This window comes from Pelobates fuscus, chromosome 8 (assembly GCF_036172605.1).
Source record: "Pelobates fuscus isolate aPelFus1 chromosome 8, aPelFus1.pri, whole genome shotgun sequence".
In the NCBI taxonomy this organism is placed as follows: domain Eukaryota; kingdom Metazoa; phylum Chordata; class Amphibia; order Anura; family Pelobatidae; genus Pelobates; species Pelobates fuscus.
The window spans coordinates 164,808,869-164,827,188 of NC_086324.1; the positions used below are offsets into that span (position 1 = coordinate 164,808,869).

An 18,320-nucleotide genomic window follows, 5' to 3' on the forward strand; every position below is an offset into this window, starting at 1 on the left:
TAGATAAATGGGGAGGGTTAATATGGAGCTATGGGGGTTTAGAGGGAGAGGTAATATAGATAAATTGGATGGGGTTAATATGGAGCTGTGGGGGTTAGAGGAAATGGTAACTATAGATAAATGGGAGGGTTAATATGGAGCTACGGGGGTTTAGAGAGAGATGTAATATAGATAAATAGGGAGGGGTAATATGGAGCTATCGGGTTTTAGAGGGGGAGGTAATATGGATAAATGGGGAGGAGTAATATGGAGCTATGGGGGTTTAGAGGGAGAGGTAATGTAGATAAATAGGGAGGGGTTATATGGAGCTATGGGGGTTTAGAGGGAGAGGTAATATAGATAAATAGGGAGGGGTAATATGGAGCTATGGGGGTTTAGAGGGAGAGGTAATAAAGATAAATGGGGAGGGGTAATGTGGAGCTATCAGGGTTTAGAGGAAGAGGTAATATAGATAAATAGGGAGGGGTAATATGGAGCTATCGGGTTTTAGAGGGGGAGGTAATATGGATAAATGGGGAGGAGTAATATGGAGCTATGGGGGTTTAGAGGGAGAGGTAATATAGATAAATAGGGAGGGGTTATATGGAGCTATGGGGGTTTAGAGGGAGAGTTAATATAGATAAATAGGGAGGGGTAATATGGAGCTATGGGGGTTTAGAGGGAGAGGTAATAAAGATAAATGGGGAGGGGTAATATGGAGCTATGGGGGTTTAGAGGGAGAGGTAATATAGATAAATAGGGAGGGGTAATATGGAGCTATGGGGGTTAGAGGGAGAGGTAATAAAGATAAATGGGGAGGGGTAATATGGAGCTATGGGGGTTTAGAGGGAGAGGTAATATAGATAAATAGGGAGGGGTAATATGGAGCTATGGGGGTTAGAGGGAGAGGTAATAAAGATAAATGGGGAGGGGTAATATGGAGCTATGGGGGTTTAGAGGGAGAGGTAATTTAGATAAATAGGGAGGGGTAATATGGAGCTATGGGGGTTTAGAGGGAGAGGTAATAAAGATAAATGGGGAGGGGTAATATGGAGCTATGGGGGTTTAGAGGGAGAGGTAATATAGATAAATAGGGAGGGGTAATATGGAGCTATGGGGGTTTATATGTAACCATATATAATGTAACAGGGGCAGATAAAGGAAATAATAATTTTATGGCACAGAGATATACGGAGAGCCTGTATGGCGTAATAAGAAGAATTATAGTGGGAGGTTATATATAGGAAATACTGAGAGCGTTATATTGAGGGAATGTGAATTACTGGGGGCTTCAGCATAATATGAGAAGATATGTATTTATATGATATAAAGGGTTTTACAAAGCAAAGAGGGGCTTATATGTATTAATTCACTGCAATATAATTAGATATCACAGAGCACTTTCAATCTGTATAATGAAGTCTTAATGTTTTAGACGTTATTTTTTTTTCTGTAGGATTGCAATAAAGAAAATCAGTAAAAAAAAAAAATAAGATAAAAAAAAAAACAAGCCTGAAGCGATATAAACTCCATAGAAATGCAGATTAAAAAATAAAAATGCACCGATTTGTTTCTTTGGCTCTATCAAGACCTGAGTACAGATAGCAGCCACATCCCCCTGAGTCAGCCAGCCCTGTGTGAACTGAGCCAGGGATTAGCTGTTCCTTTGCTGATGGTACCTGGTCCCTCCACGCAGATCTAAAGATGGATTCTCTGCAGAGGCAAGAATTTTCTTGTCGGAAGGTTCTGTCATTTCTCTCTATCCAGCCGTTCCGAGCAGGCCAATTAAAAAGAGATTAGCAGGCTCTATGCCCCACACATCCTCTGAAACACACAGCAGACTGAGCACTCAAATAGCTGCCGCTGGGCAGGACAAAGTGGGTACATTTTAAGGCGTTATTTCCTTCGCTTTCAAGCCTGACGCTCTCTCGCATAAAAAAAAAACAAAAAAAATTGCAAACGTGGTGTTTAGAACAGAAACATGCACATTCTATTGCTGGGGCAGCCTCGCTGTGGCTGAGGCGCTCAGTATGTAGCTGCAATTTGTGCACAAAAGACAGAAAAAGAAGACGCAGAAAATTTACCCTGCCAGGAGTAGGAGGAGGGGGAGATATCCAAAAATATTTAACTAAAAAAATGTATATATAAAACAAAACCAGATGTTTCCACCTAACATGATATTTTATCCGATTTCTAAGCATTATTCATCTAATACTGACACTGTGGCGCATGTGCTCGAGCTCCGGTTAAATGTTCAGTGTTAAAATTTGTGCGTGGGGGGGGGGGGGGGGGGGGGGGGAAGGAGATGTGGTTGAGCAGTAATAATATACTTACAGTATTGTGTGTTCTGAATAAAAGGATTTGGTGGCGGGGGGGGGGGGAACAGAACAAAAACGTGTGTATAAAAGAACGGATAAGAGTTAAGATGGCGGTTTTATCCATGATATTTTCATTTAATGCTCTTGTGTACGATTGTACATCTGGGAATATTTTTCCACAGCAAGCCGTGCGATATTGCAGGAGTGAACACGCTTTGGCTGAGTCCTGCTTTGAAGGCCTATAGCGGTGGGGAAGGCAATTCCTGGCACAGAAACACGGCTTGGCAGTCTAGAATAAAACTGTCGAGCTTTCGCAATTCTCCCATGTTTTTTTGGGGTTTTTTTTGGCCCGGGTTTCGTCCGACAAGAAAAGAAGAACCCAGACGACAGGCTGCTTTCTGAGGTACATACAGACGCCGGGTCGTAAGCCTGATTAATAAAGGTCATCTTTGCTGCAAAACAAGCCTCCAGTATGTAATGATGATCAGAATGCTGATTTGGGTTAAGAGAAAACTCCAAAACAAGGTTTTATGGAATCGTAGCAAATCCACCAAAACACAAAATGAGGAATTGGGAGAATCAGACATACCGGGCTTGCAAACTCAACGTCTTGGATTTTGGCAGCAAATCGATTTCACCCGGTCATCTCTCTAGTGGGAAACATAATGTCTGCCAAATAATTTCTGGATTTTCCCTGTAGCATCTGAGCATATGTTCTGCATGATAGTACAGCGATAAACCACCTTCAGCATTTTAGTAGCAGTGGACTTCCTAGCACTCCTAGGACTCTCAGCCAAAATATACTTTGCATTTGTTTTGTTTTTTATCAATTTTAATGTTGCAAAATGTTAGAAAGGAACCTGCTATGTTATATTGCACCACCCTTTATTCCTTCTAGCACGGGGAGTAGAAGGGTCATGCTTCCGATGGCACGGATCTCTTATTCCTGCGCTTACTGCGGAACGCACTAGCACAGAGTAAGGGCGCTGAAATATGACATCATATTCCGAAGCCCTCAAATTATTTAAGAGCAGAATGGACGCAAGGAAGAATCAGCTATCTCATACAAAGCCATGAGAGACTGTATACTAAGACCTCCACCACCGCTAATAGAATGTATGTAATGGCGAGGACTGCCAACAGCGTTGGGCCGTCAAGAAACATTAATGAACTGGCTCATTAATGTCACTGCTACAGAGCTAGACAACTAGACTTCGGGGGAAATGGACGAGAACCTGGCCACTATAATGCAATCAATTAACTATTTGCTGAGTACAGTTACCAATGTTGGGAACTCCAGAATTCAGATGAAGTCTCCCCTTACTCAGTATAGGCAAATTCCTGTAAAGATTAAATGAACCCTGCAGCTCTCCATACACTTTACTCCAAACTCTGCAGTAAGTCATGGGCTAAAAACTGAGCCCTGCAGCTCTTCATAGACATACAGCTATCCATAAACTTCACATTGATACTTGCAGCTCTGAATGCTGTTCCCTGCAGCTCGCCATTGACTGTATGTAGAACCTGCAACCCTCCAAGAACAGAACAATAAACCATGCAGCTCTCCGCAGACTGAATATGGACCCCTTTAGCTCTCCACCGACTTAATATGGAACCATGCAGATCTCCCCAGACTCATCAGGGAAATCTGCAGCTCTCTACAGACTGAACATGGAACCCTGCAGCTCTCCACCAACTGAATCTGGAACCCTGTAGCTCACCCCATACTCATCAGGGAAATCTGCAGCTCTCCACAGACTGAACATGGAACCCTGCAGCTCTCCACAGGCTGAATATGGAACCCTGCAGCTCTCCACAGACTGAACATGGAACCCTGCAGCTCTCCACAGACTAAACATGGAACCCTGCAGCTCTCCACAGACTAAACATGGAACCCTGCAGCTCTCCACAGACTGAGCATGGAACCCTGCAGCTCTCCACAGACTGAATCTGGAAATCTGCAGTTGTCCACATACTGAACATGAAACCCTGCAGCTCTCCACAGACTGAATATGGAACCATGCAGCTCTCCCCTGACTCATCATGGAACCCTGCAGCTCTCCACAGACTGAACATGGAACCCTGCAGCTCTCCAGAAAATGGAAAGAGAACCCTGCAGCTCTCCACAGACTGAACATGGAACCCTGCAGCTCTCCACAGACTGAACATGGAACCCTGCAGCTCTCCACAGACTGAACATGGAACCCTGCAGCTCTCCACAGACTGAACATGGAACCCTGCAGCTCTCCACAGACTAAACATGGAACCCTGCAGCTCTCCACAGACTAAAGATGGAACCCTGCAGCTCTCCACAGACTAAACATGGAACCCTGCAGCTCTCCACAGACTAAACATGGAAGTCTGCAGCTCTCCACAGACTGAACATGGAACCCCGCAGCTCTCCACAGATTGAATATGGAACCCTGCAGCTCTCCACAGACTGAACATGGAACCCTGCAGCTCTCCACAGACTGAACATGGAACCCTGCAGCTCTCCACAGACTGAACATGGAACCCTGCAGCTCTCCACAGACTGAATATGGAACCCTGCAGCTCTCCAAAGACTGAATATAGAACCCTGCAGTTTTCCAGAAAATGGACACGGAACCTTGCAGCTCTCCACAGACTGAACATGGAACCCTACAGCTCTCCACAGAGTGAACATGGAACCCTGCAGCTCTCCACGGACTAAACATGGAACCTGCAGCTCTCCACAGACTAAACATGGAACCTGCAGCTCTCCACAGACTGAACATGGAACCCCGCAGCTCTCTACAGATTGAATATGGAACCCTGAAGCTCTCTACAGACTGAACATGGAACCCTGCAGCTCTCCACAGACTGAACATGGAAGCCTGCAGCTATCCACAGACTGAACATGGAACCCTGCAGCTCTCTACAGACTGAACATAGAACCCTGCAGCTCTCCACAGACTGAACATGGAACCCTGCTGCTCTCCACAGCTCTCCAAGAATCAACTCTGTAGCTATTTATTGATCACTTAGCCGTGCAGCTCTCTATAGCTCCATCTCTTAACTTCAGAAGTCCTGCCCTTGTAGTGGACACTGCTGGACTCCACTGCATGGTTTGTGACCGTCACAGCTAGCAGGACTTACCTAGTCCTGATCACCGATTTTCCCTGATCTTTATTAACCAAAATAAAGCAGCCTGGGTTTTAAAGAGAATAATGCCATAACCGTGACTTACTGACATATTGGTCCTTGGAACTCAACTATTATTCATATTTAACAAAAAAAATATATGATCCCAAAATGCACAGCACTAGGTAACATGCAATGTAACAAAAACCATAAAGAAAGATTAATAATAACTAATGAAGATTTTATTCCTCTGTTTTTTTGAAGGGTTAAATACAACTCTAGTGGCTGTCACACTCGGTCACGCCATGTGGTAGCTCATAAGAAAGCATTGGTCCCCAATGCTCCCCTATGGCGACTATTGGATGGGACCATCGCCGGAGAAGGCCTAGCCTCCTCAATAATGTCGCTGGAGGCAGAGAGTTAACAGTCCTGAGAGCATCTTGGCGCCAGAAACAGGGGAGTACATAGTTTAAAAAATATATATTTTCTCTGCAAACAGGGTGGATATTACAGGAGCAGAGACAGCAAAGTTTTGGACTCCTAACACTATAGTTTTCCGTTAAATACAGAAGAGTCAGTGGAAAACAAATATAATCACTTTGCTAAAACTGTACAGAGCTTAAAAGAATGTGCAGGGTTAACAGTTGACATCTTGCACTAGCCAGGGGTTAATCCAGGTGAATCTCTCGCTGTGCAGTTGCATCCGGCAGAGGGGTTCTGCGGTTAAGATCCACGGATTTCACCGCCCTAGAATTCCTGAGGACAGTATTTAAAGCACAGCCCTGCTGCGCCTGTCTCCCATTATTGGAAGCATGCGAGGAAATTAACCCTTCAGCAAACAGAGAGTGCAGAGAAGAATGAGGACTACGCACCCATACAGTGCATGCAGAACAGATTGGCTCGCTTTACGGATCAAAGCGCAGTTTGGAGGGGGGGTGGGGGGGGGGGACGATGAAAAACCACTCAGCCATGTAACATCTTTTATGTCCTTTCTAACAATCTGTTCACGGTTTTACTAATGTTTCTGCTGAGCTGCAGGAAACAAAATACAGGATTCTTGTGTTCAGATTCTTGGCAGTAAATAGCGCATCCACGTCCAGCAGACATTTATCAAAGAACTATTAATCAATATTGAACTGTGAGTGTCACATGACCTTAAAAAACAAAATGGCTGAGAATGTATGTGACACACAGGGATTCCCATTCCTATCATTTAATATTAACCCCATTATGACCAAAGACACACCCTGTGCATCATGATATAACGGCCTCTGCGATGAAGGGGTTAATTACCGTAACTTTGCAAAACGTTGTCCACCATTTGTCATTAACGGACAGTTTCGCAGGATAAGCAGATGTTGTGCTTAAAAAAACCACCAAAACACCATCACACCTTCATAATAATCACTTAAATCTTTGCAGGGTTCATATACAAAACAGTGGATTGTGGCACGGAGACAACTAACTTGAAAAGCAGTTTTCCCCCCAAAACACCAGAATAAATGCCAAACATTGTTGTATTTCCCAAATTGGATTAATTTTCCCTAAACATTAAAACACACCTCGGTTTAGTCAAAAAGCAACTTTACAAAAAGAGACTGCACCACTTAAAGGGACACTCCACTGCCTACATAAAACAAATACAAAATCTCTCTTCAGTAGTTATATCCCCAATTAAAACATGCATGCATTTATTTCTGCATGTTTTTCATTGAGGGTATATTTAAGACAGATTGCAAAAACTGCAGATTTCTTGTCTGCAGCTGTTCAAGCCCTCCCCTTCTAACCCCGCCCAGATTTTCTGTGACTGTCCAATCACAGACTTCCCAATGCAGCTCAATGAGAAGCCATTGCGAAGCAGGTTCTCTGGGCATTTGCTGCATCTTGAGTTTATCTCCACTGAGCTAGACAAACCAGGAAGTAACAGGATCGTGTGCCTGGTTGAGAAGGGGACACACTCTTCACACATTTTTTTTTCAGTAAGCTAAATCGCTTTAGGAGTCTGGTGTGTGCCTTTAATTTACATCTAAAAGTCGTCCAAAATCTTGTTTAAAGCTCTGGATCGCGTAAATTATAATTATCACATACATAACAGGCAGCAACAAATGGAATTTATGCATTAAAGGGGAACTGTCACTTATCAGAATTTTTAATATTATAGGGGCACTATACTGTCAGGAACACAATTTGTATGCGTATTCCTGAGACTATAGTTCTAAAACCACCATTTGGGTGGTCGGTCCTCCTTACCTCGGGAAAACGAGAGAAATCTCAATGTATCCTTCCTGGTAAAATATTTTATAAATAAATAAATAGAAAGGTGATTTTCTCACCTTTTCTCAGTGCTGCACGGGGCATAACAGCCTAGGAACACCTCTAGTGGCCACTTCTCAGACGGCCACTAGAGGTGCTTCCTGGGCCAGTGCTGCAAAGTGTGATTCAATGCATCTCTATGACAAGGTGCTGATTGGTGTGGTGTTTGGCTCCGCCCCAATCCACCTCCTTTGCTGAAATGATCAGAATTGATGATCTGAGTCGATCTCACTGCTTTCCCCTAGGAAAGCATTAGATTGGCTGAGATTGTCCATTCTGGTCATCTCAGCCAATTAGGTGCAACGGGACACAGCCAAACGCCAAATTAAACAATATTTCTGTTACTCTTCCAATGCAATGTCTGCCCTGGCTGTGCCAGGACCCAACTGGATAGTGGACAAGTTGCAACATCCTTAAAGAGACACTATAGTCACCAACACAACTTTATTTTAATGAAGCTGTTTTGGTGAATAAATTATACCCCTGCAGTCTCAATGCTCTGCTCAACTCTCTGCCATTTAGGAGTTAAATCATGCGGCCCTAGGCACACCTCCCTGCATGTGACTTGCAGAGCCTTGTTAAACACTTCCTGTTAAGTGAGCTAATATTTATACTTCCTTTACTGCACATTCTGTTTAATTTAGAATTTTCTTTATCTCCTACTCTGTTAATAGCCTGGGAGACCCTGCAGGAGCCTCCTGTGTGTGATTACAGTTACATTTACATAGAAGGAGATAAAAGTAAGGTAACTTCTGATTGCAAATTAAACCATTTTTTCATGTCGGCTGTGTGAGTCACAACCAGGGGAGGTGTGACTAGGGCTGCATTAACAGAAACAAAAGTGATTTAACTCCTAAATGGCAGATAATCGAGCAGTGAGACTGCAGAGACATGATATATATACCAAAACTGTTTTATTAAGCTAAAGTTGTTTTAATGACTATAGTGTCCCTTTAATATACATTTAAAAGATAACAGAGCATCACATGAGAGATACAAAGACACACACACACACACGTTATAGGTGTTGTTCTAGGTTTTAATCAATGGTTACATTTCCAGAAAATTGATAGCTTTCCTCTAAAAGAATTTCGGTAGAACACGACCACTGAAAAATCTAAATCTTAAATCAGTCACTGTGGATCCTCTCCTAACCACACATACCAAAAATATTAAATGAATAAATGAGGATGATATTTCCATCCGCTCCGACACTGTCTGCCCACCCAATTAAAACTGCCATAGATAAAAGTCTACGCTTAGTGATACTGAGAGATTCCTATATAGAGTATCTTTTTCTTGCCTCTGGGGAATAATAAAACACGTCTACTTCTTCTATCAAAGCTTCATTCTCCTGTCTCTGGGGACAAACTGGCTGGGAGTGTATCGGGGAAAACAGACAACGGCTCAGATTAAACAGCTGAGAACTGCAGCACTGAAGGATTCTGGGAGGAGAGCAAAAAAAAAATATGTCACTTAACGGTAATTAATTTAGACATCCAGACAATTGGCGATTTAGAAGAAAGAAAAGAAAATATATATATGGTTAATTTAATAAAGTTTTCCAATTCAGCCATTTCCCAACAGCATTGGGAACAGTTTCACTTCCTGATTACCATCCAAAACATTTGTACAGGTAAGCAAGATCTGGCTGTGCTCATAGTCTCTAACCCTTTCCAAAAGGATTTGTAGAGAGAGCGGGGTCGGTCCTTGGACGCAAGAGAATTCCACTCCCTTTTATTATTATTATTATTATTTTATTATTTATATAGCACCAACAAATTCCATAGCGCTGTACAATGGCCTTTTGCCATAGTACATGAAAAGTAACCACACAAAGCCACCATAACCACTACAATAAGTCATAATAAAACAATGATAATGGTTATGGTCTCTAGCATTTCCCTATAAGAGTTTACTATGAGAATGTCTGTCTTTCCTGTATTTAGTTTAAAGATTAGTTTTTTTGTTGGAAGACTTTCGAGTATCGGTGTGTTTGTAGGTACATGTGAATGCTAATCAGTTTAAACCAGGGGTGCCCAAAAGGTAGAACCCCAAATGTTTTAAAACTACAGCTTGCATAGCATCATGGGAGTTGTAGTTCTACAACATCTGGAGATCTACCTTTCCCTGGCTGTAGTTCCTTTCACTTTAAGGGGTTTATACCTTTTACAAACAGTTTAACCCCAAAATGCTCCTAAAATTTTTAAAGAAAAGTGGGCAACAAAAAAAGTGATGTTTTGTTAGTGAAATGGGGGGGAAGGCAGAGGTCTATCCTGTTAAAAGGGATTTGTTAATTCTCTGCAAATTACACCCCTGAATAAAACAAGGAACATTTCCATGTGATGCACTGTTTCTTTTAAACATATCTGACATCACTATCTCAGTCCAGGCACATCCAGGGCACAGAGAGCCATTGTTCTGGTCTCCCCTCCTCTCTCTATGCTGACTGTCAGGTTCAAAGGGCGGAGCTTACAGCAGTGATTAGCAGGAAGCTAAGATGGAGGCACCCAGTCCCAAGATAGAGAGTGAATCTGGCATGACACTTTTTAGACCTCTAATACTATTAAAAATGCAGGAAATTAACAGTCTCCCTTGATTTATGTGGTTTTTAGCAAGGCTTCAGTTTAACAGATGGGGTCACTTTAAGTGAGCACCCCAAAATTAAACCAAAATTATATTTGCAAACATCATCTACCGGGTCTATCTGTGCCTAAATTTATGGAGGGTTTACCCTCTGAGTCCTAAATTAAATGCTCTCCCTAAAACTCTTCCGTGTCTTGCAAATAACCCAAATTTCAATAACACTTGGAGGAGAGTCATTCACTAAAAATGAATTGCATTATCAGGTCAAAAAAGCTGAACTGGAGAAATTCTCAAATCACACTATTTAACGAGACCAGCTATTCTCGACTCTCGGCAATTTCATGTTCAAACTCCAATGTGCTCTGCAGAAACATCAAATGTCAGAGTTATTTCGGAGTTTAGAATGGATTACCGTCCTAGAGTAATATTATGATACCGATTCGATTTTTTATTTATCAGCAAATTCACGCTTATCCCGTGCTCCTGTGGCGTTTATGTACTAAATACTGACTGGCAAAATTGAAACAAAATGATTCTTCTACTTCGATATTATCACAGCTAGGCTATCTTAGCCTAAATTCCGCAATTCGGATTTCGTTTTAGTGAATAAGAGGTACAGTACGGAGAGAGTACAGAGGGCACACTGTGGTAAGTGTGGGTGTTCGTATAGCACCTACAGTGGTTGTATATGCTATTTCTTTAGTGAATAAGCCCCTTAAAACTTTACACCACACACAGTGTAGAAGTTATGACGGTGTAGTGCAGGCATAGGCAATCTTCGGCACTCCAGATGTTTTGGACTACACCTCCCATGATGCTTTGCCAGCATTATGGGTGTAAGAGCATTATGGGGGATCTGGAGTGCCGAAGGTTGCCTATCCCTGGTGTAGTGGTTACCATGGCTTTCATTTAGCAATGGTTTGCCCTCTTACCTGGGTCATTTCCGGGCCCGAGCCTCCTTTCAGACCTGTAGAAACCAATACAGTGGCCATGTTGCCAGACTTTGCATGTAGATTTGCACAGATTTGACATTTCAGGCTGGCAAATCAAACCCCAATGATGATGGCGAAGGCGGAGTTACAACACAGGCAGCAAAGGGGTTAAATCAGTATGGGCAGCGTTTCACACTGAAACCATGAACATACAGTCTCCAGGCACCATGACCACAACACAGAAACAAGAATCACCACACACTAGCATGTAGCCCACTGTACAGCCCTTAACAGGTTATATGTAAATTACTGTAAAAATATTTAAATAAAACAGGCGTCCCCAAACTCCGGCCCTCCAGATGTTGCTGAACTACAACTCCCATGATTCTCAGCCTATCTATTTCATTCATAGAATCATGGGAGTTGTAGTTCAGCAACATCTGGAGTTTGGGGAAACCTGATATAAAGCTTATTATGGGAGTGGGGCAAACCACGGTAAAGTGTATACCTGGCTGAGCATCATAGGAAATGTATTTCAGATATATATGTAGTGCACCCCATGCGCCATAGTACAATATACAAACTGATAATCTGTGTCCACAGACAAGAACGCAGGCCCACAATGAATTCCTTATACACTGAAATAAGCATTTACTTCAGGGGTGCCCAAAAGGTAGATCCCCAGATGTTTTAAAACTACAGCTTCCATCATGCTTTGCGTGCCTTTAGAATGACAAAGCTTTATAGGAGTTGTAGTTCTACAACATCTGGCGATCTACCTTTTAGGCACCCTCTGATTTACTTTTAATGATTCTATTAAAAGTGTATTCGCTAAACATCAAATGAGTGAACTGGACCCCAAATTGCTAGATTTACACTAGCCAGCCACTAGCTACCCCTCCACAGGGACAATCCATACCATACACTATGGGGGGAGGGAGTCTGACAGTGTACCCTAAAATAACACCACTAAAAACAATTCCTATTAGCCTGTAATACAGTACGATTTAGACACACCTGTTCACCCCACACCTCATGACAACCCTGAGATGGCTGCATACAGCCTCCTACTTGCACCCCAAATCAGGTACATTCTACCAGTGAGCAGATCCATGTATCCACTACTGCGTGCTTCCAGAAGGTTTGCCCTGAGGCCCCTGGCCTCCAGTTTAACAGATAACTGTCTGACACTAAATAGGGTTATTTACTAAAGTGTGAACTGTCAGGAATTCCTTTTACCAACCATAACAAGCCAGTTAGAAGAATGGGAGGCACAGCTAGGCTGGCACTCACAGGGTTAAAGGGACATTGCCTTGAAAGCCAGAGCTGCTCAGTACCAGTGTATAACATGCATCATTCATTGATTACTGCTCAATACTTGGCCTGTTTATGGCAGGATGGAATCCATTCTGTGATACTTTGTATCCTGATTCACAATGCTCCAGCTGCCAGTCTCCTGCTGGCCATGAAGCAGTTAACACCCTGGATTTGGGGCTCTCTCCTGGTCTAGCTCTAGGTTTACCCAGCCCCCCATATCCCTCAATCCCAGCACTCACCTCTCCCCACCACTCTGCTCCTCAATGTGGGGTCCCTGGGGGGGCACACAGCCCCAATCCATGTATCCTCTGTCCAGAAGGGGGGCAGGAGGGGTGACCCCTTTCCCTAATCCGCTTCAGGCTGTGCCAGGCTGGCAGGTGAGGGGCCGTGCCAGGGTGCTATGCCCGTTCTGTCTCCTGCTATCTGTACAAAGGCTTCCGGAGGAGGCTGCTAGGGATCTGTCTGGAGGGGGGAGCCATGTGCCCCACTAGTAGCAATGACAAGCCTGCCCCCTGGTGGTAAACTGGGGAAGTGGCAGACTGCCTCCTACCAACTAACTCAATTAACCCCATCAACTCAGCAACAGGAATTCTTCATTTGTATAGATTTTATTTCAGTCAAAGATCCAATACAAGGCGTCAACTTATATAAGAGCCGTGCGTTAGTAATACTTTGTTGTAGACATATTAACAAAGAGAGTACAAGCTGTGTATGAGATTACAGAAACCGCAAAATACCATAGTCAGGTAATGTGAGTCCCGTGAGGTAATCGTATGTAAAGCAGCGTTCTAAAAAAAGTTGTCCAAAAAGATCGTAAAACCAAAACGTAATGGTGTGCCTGGCCAGGAGTATTAAAGGGTTACTCTGAGCACCATGACCACTTTAGTTTGAAGTAGTTATGGTGCCTGAAGTCTGTATGTGCAGCGCTTCCCTTTGAGAGGTGTAACTCCACCCCCAGCAGCGACACAGGAACGAGAGTTCCGGGAATGGCTAATGTCAATTCTGTTCAACTTTTGTTGCACAGCATGCCAGTCATTGGCTGAGAGAGGTCAGCTGATGCTCTCAGCCAATATATTCGACTGGCCGCGGCTACTGGATACTGCAGTTCTGCAGGAAGTGCGCCACGGAGCCTCAGAGCCTGGCGAGACCCATGTCAGGGGGCAAATCATTGCTTATATAAGGGTGTTGAATAATAATAATAATAATAATAATATGAATAGGAATTTGTGACAGTCTTCTCGAAGGTTCCTAGGATTCTGGAATGCCTAAGGCAAGCTTGGAGGCTGGAGCCACAAATGGGGTATTCGCAGTGGAGGCTGGTCAATAGGGCGGGTGGCCTGATCCCCCCCTTCTCCTTTTTTAGTTGCAAAAAAATAATAATCTATTACCATTTTAATGATATTCTGATTATATCTGCTGTTTCCTTTCTCCTTTTTGTTGAAGACTGGAGATGCAGCTGTTTTGCCCAGGGTTTACCATCTGAAGGAGTACAGTGGGTTGAGGCCAACAAGTCGGGGGGCAGTGCAGTCACTGGGTACTGGTGGAATGTTCTGCAATCTGCGGCAGTAACAATACCAACTGCTACTTAGCAGCAGCAGTTGATTTCAGTTTACCGAAGGATAAATTAAGGTGAAGCAATAAAACCTCTTTGGAGGCAAATCCTGTAATAACATGAATCTTGTGTAGAACTGCCTTCTAAAAGGAAGTGTTCAGTGGGCAACTCCACCAAATATGCGAAAGGGATCCCAGTTCTTAACCACATCTCCAGCAGAGCGGGGTGTGTTATGGTCGAACACATCAAGTTAATGAGGTGCATAATACATGTAGATAAAATATTATAATTAAATTCCTTAGATCTGCTACTCGGAGACCTGGCATAAGGAAAAAAATATAAATCTTCCTCCACTGGAAGGGTAAGTGTGAGGTCAGGTACCAACTTAAATTGAGGCCTTGATCTGTGAACCAAATGGAAGTAAAATGGCACCTATCAGTGTACTGCAAAATATACACAAAATAAAATACACATAATATATACATAATATACACACAATATTATATTCTATATATATTTTGCAGTGCACTGATTGGCCCACTTTCATGCCCTTTTGGTTCTTCTGATTTTTTTTCACAAATTAAGTTTTTGGTTCTGAAATTCTGCTGAGCCAAATAGACAAATTGCATAAACTCGTGTGTCGAGAAAAAATTTCTGTTTTAGATAATTAGGGTTTACCTGTACCAAATGGTCTCATCGTGCACAAATCTAATTTCCATAGACTTTAATTGTGATTTCTGCAGATAAATAATTTAAAATGTTTTTCTAACAGACTGTTAACATTTGAAAATATTATAAATTGACCTAAATTTGGGTAAATTTTTGTAGATTATTAAATGGAATCCAATAGATTGTGCTCTTTTAAAAAGCTTATTCAAATATAATGAATCAAGCGAGGCCAGATTGTTCTCATTTCTGATACTGATCCAACTTAACTTTTCAAATTATTTAAAAAAAAAAATGTAATAGTAAAAAAGTTTTTTAAAATATTAAATAATTTGAAAAGTTTATTCATTCTGCATCCACTATACACACTGCATTGCACACGCACTCTGCATCCACTACACACATGCTACATCCACTAAACACATACTACATTTAGTATACACACTGCGGCCCTGTGGGTGGACTCGGGGGTGGCACTGTGGGCAGAGTCGGAGGTGGGCCCGGGGGCCCAGACCTTGAGCTGTGTCAAGGACCCATAAATTTCTGATGGCAGCCCTGACGTTGGCGCTGTATAAATTCCAAAAATAATAAGAAAGAAATAGCCTTAACCCCTTAAGGACACATGACATGTGTGACATGTCATGATTCCCTTTTATTCCAGAAGTTTGGTCCTTAAAGGGTTAAAGTGTCTCTGTCATCCACTCAAAAACTGAGCATTTCGTATTTGCCAAATGTGCCATGAGGTAAAGCCTCAAGATGACAAAATGCGGAGTCATCACTAGTGACTGCTGTAGGAATAAGGTATTGTCTCATTGAGAGACAATAAATATGAAAGCTAAATAGACATTATTATTATTATTATGTTATTATTTATATAGCGTCATCAAATTCCGCAGCACAGTGGGTGGCGGAACAAACATGTAATTGTAACCAGACAAATTGGACACACAGGAACAGAGGGGTTGAGGGCCCTGCTCAATGAGCTTACATGCTAGAGGGAGTGGGGTAAAGTGACACAAAAGGTAAGGGTAGTATTAGACTAATGACAGTTGCAAGAGAGGAATCAGTTCAGAGCTATTAACAGTTTAATTAACACGCTTTTATGAAGAAGTGGGTTTTTAAAGATTTTTTTTAAGGAATGGAGACTGGGTGAAAGTCTAATGAAGGAGGGAAGTGAGTTCCACAGGAAAGGGATCCCCTGGACTGTAAGGAAGGGGAGGCATGACTGCTGCCACACAGTAAGGGGTGTGGACTTATGGGATACAATTGTGGCAATATGACCGTATAAGTATGTGTGCAAGGGGAGGGTACTCACCATTCCTAGAAAGAAGGCTGGAACAGGTTAACGCCGGCATGGGGAGGGGTGTTCCGCCCTCCGCTACCCGGCTGTGAATTGTCTCCTTTGGGCATGCATGTCCCAGTAGAGACATGTGATAAGATTTTAAAGGGAGAGTTTATAGATTTCCTCTCACTGGTCCCTCCTGAGAAGGACTCCGTGGATAGGCCACGTCGTGGCGATCCCCAGGACACGGAGAAGAGCAAGCAACTCCCACGGACTTTGGGAATTGGTTGCAAGGTTTTGCCGTGTTCGCTACTATCCTAACCAGGAGTTTTCCGGAGCGGGCGCCTTCCTTGTTCGGCTACCTAGACCTTATTTGGGGTGCATATAAGGTTTATGGCGGTCAGAGCTGGTACCGGTATGACCAGCAGTTCCGCCAAAAGATGGCGGCATGTCCCGGGTTAGATTTTAGTACCCAGGATGGTAGCCTATGGCTGCTGATAATGACTCCCAGTCGTCCTTCCCCCTTTTCAGGAGCAGCCGGGGCTCCTTCAGGGGCACCGGCTGGTCCAAAGAAAGGAGTGTGCTAGCTCTTTAACGAGAGCCACTGCAGGTGGTACTCCTCCTGCCGGTTTAGGCATGGGTGCTCGCATTGTGGAGGGGCTCACCCCGCAATGCGGTGCTTTAAGAAGGCGAGGCAGCCTGTGCCTAAGGTGGGGGGGGCGAGACGACGGGGCAAAGGGGGAAGACTCCAGTGAGCGTGGCAAGGATGTTGCCGTGGCTCGAGCTTTACCCTAGACGCCACGACGCGGTGGTGCTAGGGGAAGGGTTTTCCATGGGTTTTTGGATCCCCTGGGTTTTTTCCCCAGAGCCACGTTGGGCTGACAATCTCCGGTCAGTCAAGGGCAGGGAGCCCCTGTTGGGCGCAAAGTTGTCTAAGGAGACAGCGATGGGTCGCATGGCTGGGCCATTCGATTTTCTCCCTTTTTCTAACTTACGCGTCTCCCCTTTGGGACTTGTCCCAAAAAAGGAGGCTGGCTCTTTTAGGATGATTCATCACTTGTCCTACCCGGCTGGGAGTTCAGTGAATGATGACATTGACAGAGAGTTCAGCAGGGTCCGGTATGCCTCTTTTGATCGGGCGCTGTCGCTGGTTAGAAAAGCGGGAGATGGGGCACTCATGGCAAAATCTGATATTGAATCGGCATTCCGGTTATTGCCGGTTCACCCGGAATGTTTTCACCTTCTGGGTTGTCAGTTTCAAGGGTCATATTTTTATGACATGTGCCTTCCCATGGGTTGTGCCATTTCCTGTTCCTATTTCAAATTGTTTGCTTCGTTTTTGGAATGGGTAGTTGTTCAGTTCTCAGGTATTGCGTCAGTTACGCATTATCTCGATGATTTTTTGTTTGTGGGTCCTCGGGAGGGGGTGGAGTGTGCCCAGTTATTGTCGGCGTTCCGTGCAGTGGCGCACAGGTTTGGTGTGCCGGTGGCGGAGCAGAAGACAGAGGGGCCGCTTACCAGATTGTCGTTTCTGGGTATAGAAAATCGATTCGATTCGTATGATTTTTCGCCTTCCCGATGAAAAATTAGTGGTTCTGTTGAGGATGGTAGATCTGGTAAAAGGGGCTAGGAAGGTCCAGCTCAGAACGTTACAGGTGTTGCTTGGTCATCTAGCGTTCGCTTGTCGCGTTCCACCTTTGGGTCGTGCTTTCTGTCGACGCCTGTCGTTGGCGGCGGTTGGTATCAGGCGGACTTACAGGTATGGAGTTCCTTCCTAAGCAAATATAATGGGAGGTCGTGCTGGTTGCATGAAGCGGTGTCGAATTCAGAGTTGACTCTCTTCACTGATGCGTCTGGTTCAGTCGGGTTTGGGGCCTTTTTTAGGGGCAAGTGGTGTGCTGTGGCGTGGCCTCCAGAATGGCGTGAGTTAGCTGTTATGCGTAACCTTACCTTCCTGGAGCTTTTCCCCATAGTAGTGGCTCTGGCATTGTGGGGTGAGAACCTGTGGGATCGGGTGGTGGTTTTTCACACGGAACAATATGAGTGTTGTCCATGTGATTAACCGATCGTCTTCTGCGTCTGCTCCTGTTTTGGCTCTCTTGCGGCATCTGGTGTTGCTTAGTTTGCAATTTAATGTGTGGATGCAGGCCCGGCATGTACCGGGGGAGCTGAACGTGGTAGCTGACTCTCTTTCTCGGTTTCAGTGGGACCGGTTTCGGGAGTCGGCTCCAGAGGCGGATCGCGAGGGTCTTCTCTGCCCTTCCTACTTATGG

General features: G+C 43.9%; 1 protein-coding gene across 2 annotated transcripts in view; it reads right to left on the minus strand.

Annotated features, from left to right (window-relative positions):
- RAI1 (retinoic acid induced 1) overlaps positions 1–12,995 on the minus strand; it is a 129,183-nt gene extending 116,188 nt beyond the window's left edge. For both annotated transcript variants that reach the window (XM_063430672.1, XM_063430670.1), the window contains exon 1: positions 12,787–12,995. The gene's annotated coding sequence lies outside the window, so the exon portion shown is untranslated. The remainder of the gene's footprint in view (positions 1–12,786) is intronic.
- Between the last annotated feature and the right edge of the window lie 5,325 nt (positions 12,996–18,320).